Below are 4,357 nucleotides of genomic sequence, written 5' to 3'. Positions count from 1 at the left end.
TAGAAGAATTGATGCTTTTGAGTTATGGTGTTGAAGGAGAATATTGAAAGTGCCATGGGATTCCCATAGAACCAACAGATCTGTGTTGGAAGAAGTGCAGCCAGAGTTCTCCTTGGAGGCCAAGATGGCCAAACTTCGTCTCTCATACTTTGGAAATATTGTCAGGAGGCACCAGTCGCTGGAGAAGGATATCATGTTTGATTAGGTGGAGGGTCAGAGAAAAAGAGGAAGACCCCCAGTGAGATGGATTGGCCAAGTGGCAGCATCAATGGGTTCAAGCACGGCAACAATAGTGAGGTTGGCCCAGGACCAGGCAGTGTTTCGTCCGTTGCTGTGTTCACACATAACTCACAAACAATACTCATGATTATGAGATTTATTAGGGAAGTTAGCCAGCTATCATTTAGGACAAGAAATGCTCAAGATACAGTTCTTTGATTAGGACAGCCTCTTTTCAGCTGTGCTGGCCTTAGCTAGGCCTCTTATTGGTCCTTGATCTCTTAATCCCACATCTCCTTGGCATCTACCCTGCTCAGGCGATGTTAACAAAGCTCAAATGACACTGCTGATAAATGCCCCAAAGGTACTTCACTCTACTATAAGCTTCACCCCAAAGACACTCAGCTCCAGCTCTGTGGACCAGCACACCTAGCTCCCCGGATTAACTAACTGCCTGGGGGCAGCCTTCTTCCTATGGGCCAGGAAGGTGCACTGTCTTTTGGTCTTGGTTCTGTTGTTCTTGCTGCCACAGGTCTAAGCCACTTCTCTGTATTGAGGAGGTTCAGTGTGTAGGGATCTTGGGAATCTTGGGATCCAAAAGATGCTCACCACTCCTGCCTCTTCCTTCCTGGTGTTTGTGAGATCCCCCCTTTTTACTTTTTAAACTTAGCAGGATAGCAACACTGACTCATCCCCATATTAGAGTTATGCACTCTGTGTGTCAGACTGCAAAGTCATTTGAACTGTTAGGCTGGTAGTTTAAGCTCACCAGCTGCTCCTTGGAAACCCTATACAGTGTTGCTATTGGTTGGAATCTACTCCACGACACTTAACAACAACAACAACAACAACAACCCAGTCATTTGATTGGAGTGACAAAGACTATGGCTAGAAGTGGCATGTCAAGTAATTATGGCACCACAGGTATTAAATGAGCGCATCACCTGACTCTCTCATTGATATTAATTGTGTAGGATGGTTAAAGGTTAGAGCTAAAAATATTCTTGGGGATTTCATCAGTCTAGAAATGTTAGCTGACCTCTTTGAAGCAAATGCTCTCTGAAGGTGTGAATCAAAATAAAGAAGAAAATAAAGAAGAAAATGCACAGGGAATTAGTGGGATGGGGAATGAGAGAGGATGAAAAGGACCCATTAGAGAAAGCAGCAATGGAAAGGTCAGAGGGCAAGGAGAACCAAGAAATTTTACTGTACTGGGAGACTGTTGAGGAAAGATTTTCATGAAGAAAAATAGAGCAGAGAGACAAAGAAGATTATGGTTATAGGGATAATTTTATTGGAAATTAAAATTTAAGAGTAGGGTTTTTTAATTTTTTTTTTTTTTTGTAATTTAGAGGCATACAGTGGTAGGTTACTCACTTGTAAAACAACATTTAAAAATTTGGACCCCGTATCGATAGTAATAATAGTAATAACATTCCCTAAAAACTTATAAACATGTTCTGTCCTTTAAAAGACTACTAATGGTAAAATGATCAATTGACAGATAAGTGGAAATTATTTATATTTTCAGTGGAAATTTGCTCTTGTAAAGAAAATGTGCTCACACAAAGAAGATTTAGTTATGCAATGAAAAGATTTATGTTAAGTAGTGAAAAGCATTATACTTGTATTTGTCCACATTAAACAGTATTCCTATTGTAAGGATTGTTATTGTTAAGGGCCATCCAGTTGACTCTCTCACGGTGACCCTGTATAGGGTATCCGAGTAGTGGCTGGTGAGTTTGAACCGCCAACCTTCCAGTTCAAACCGACCTTGCTGTCCAATGATTATCTTACAGTGTCATACCAGATAAAATGATGTGAAAGCTGCAAAAGTGGGGTGGAGATTTGGAAAATTTAAGTTTGAATCTTGTAGGTTAAAATATCTAGTAGTTTGGTTCTATTTAGAAACTCATTGATTTATATACTACATGTTGAACCTACTAAAAGACATGGTGAACATTTTTATTTGTTATAGAGTATTTTCTGTTTGCTTTAAGGGTCAAATTAGTAACAGTAGAAGGTTTATAATAACTTTGTGGGAAGAACTAGGACATTTGTAATGAGAAAAATGTAGTTTTACCATGTACAAAAAAAAAAAGTGTGTTATAGGCCAATAAAATATACCAGAATCCTGTATATCTAGACGGAGTGCTTTGGCAATTGGATCTTTAAGGCTCTCCTTTACCCTCAAAATTATCTAGTTGTAAGCTAGTGCAGACTGTGTCCTTAGATACACAGTATGTTGGAATATATTTAAATTTCTCTTTACCCACAATAGAATCAAATTTCCTTTTTCTTTCAACACAAGACGCAATAAAAGTTAAGTAAATTTTGGAGTTCTGATTGATGCCATTGGTATGTATTTAGAATTTTATTGTTGGTGTTAGTTGGTGTACTAACTTGATTCTAACTCTTGGTGACCCCATGTGGTACAGAGTAGAACGGCTCTATAAGGTTTTCTTGTTGTCATCTTCACCAGGAGCCTGGTTATACAATGATTAAGTGCTTGTCCTCAAAGCAAAAAGTGATGATTCAAACCCACCAGTTCCTCCACTGAAGAAAGTTGTGCCAGTCTGCTTCTGTGAAGATTTATAGCCTTGAAAACCTTATGAGACAGTTCTACTGTGTCCTATTATTGTTAAGTGCTATCAAGTTGGTTCTTACTCATAGCTATTCTGTAAAGGGTTTGTGAGGAGTGACTGCTGGCTTTGAACTTCCCACCCTGCAATCCAAACCGACTTTGTGGTTCAGTAGCATTAACCTTTAGTGCTACATCGGGAACCCCTTTAGGGTCACTATATTGGAATAGACTCAAAAGCAATGGGATTTTTTGGTTGTTGCAAGCTTTACAGAGGCAGGTTGCCAGATAAGGCCTTTTCTTCCATTCTACCACTGGGTGGATATGCACCACCAACCTTTTGGTTAATAGTTGAGTGTAAACCATCTGTGCCACTAGGGACCATTGTTTTTAAATTAGGAAAAGGCCTGAGATATAATTTACTCTTTACCTTGTTTTTAAAGATGAAAAGATTTAAGGCTAGAAAATCAAGCGTTCTAGTTCCCCTGCTAACACCTAGCCTCCTGACTGTCAAGACTGTATTTCTAGTACATTGTGCTGCACTGCATCTAATATCACAGTGTCATTGATAAAATTGATATGCAACCAAGTAGAGAATTAACTTATTAATAACTAGTAACTCAGTTTAATACAACCTGAGAAGCTGGATTTTGTGAAGAAGAATATGGCTTCAGGATTATAGGAAGACTCAATAACAACCTGTGAAAAAGGTTGAAATGATACAACCTTTCTTGATGAAAGCGAAGAGAGTTACAATACTTACTGATGAAGATCAAAGGCTGATAGCTTTTAGTATGGATTGGACCTCAATGTAAAGAGAACAACTGGCCCAGTAAATAACATCATGAAAATTGGAGACAAGACTGCAGTCGTCAAAGACTTCATTTTACTTAGATTCACAATCAACACTCATGGAAGCAGCAGTCAAGAATTCTAACAATGTATTGCCTTAGGCAAGTCTGCTGTACAAGACCTGTGGGACCTTCATTTGCTGATGGGACACAACTCAAAATGAAGAGAAACAGCTGTAAACATCCATTAATAATCGGAATATGGAATGTACGAAGTATGAATCTAGGAAAATTAGAAATTGTCAAAAATGAAATGTAACACATAAACATCGATATCTTAGACATTAGTGAGCTGAAATGGACTGCAATTGGCCATTTTGAATCTGAGAACAACATAGTTTACTATGCTGGAAATTACAAATTGAGAGGAATGTTGTTGATTCATTGTCAGAAAGAACGTATCTAGCTCAGTCATGAGGTACAATGCTGTTTGCAATAGGATAATGCCCGTGCACCTACAGGGAATATCAGTTAATACCACTATTATTCAAATTTACACAATAACCACTAAAGCCAGTGAAGATGAAATAGGAGAATTCTACCAACTTCTTCAATCTGAAATTGATCAAACATGCAATCAAGATATATTGATCATTACTGGTGATTGGAATGCAAAGGTTGGGAACAAAGAGGAAGGATCAGTAGTTGGAAAATATGGCCTTGGTGATAGAAATGATGCTAGAGAACGCACGATAGAATTTTGCAA

At 38.4% G+C, this 4,357-nt stretch overlaps 1 protein-coding gene across 1 annotated transcript in view; it reads left to right on the top strand.

Annotated features, from left to right (window-relative positions):
- The window catches only part of LOC102812110 (mitochondrial inner membrane protease subunit 2-like), a 1,190,436-nt gene that overhangs the window by 120,947 nt on the left and 1,065,132 nt on the right, over positions 1 to 4,357 (top strand). The gene's annotated exons all lie outside the window — the stretch shown is intronic.

The sequence above is a fragment of the Chrysochloris asiatica genome, unplaced genomic scaffold (assembly GCF_000296735.1).
Source record: "Chrysochloris asiatica unplaced genomic scaffold, ChrAsi1.0 scaffold00032, whole genome shotgun sequence".
Lineage (NCBI taxonomy): Eukaryota > Metazoa > Chordata > Mammalia > Afrosoricida > Chrysochloridae > Chrysochloris > Chrysochloris asiatica.
This window is presented reverse-complemented; position numbering and strand designations above follow the sequence as displayed.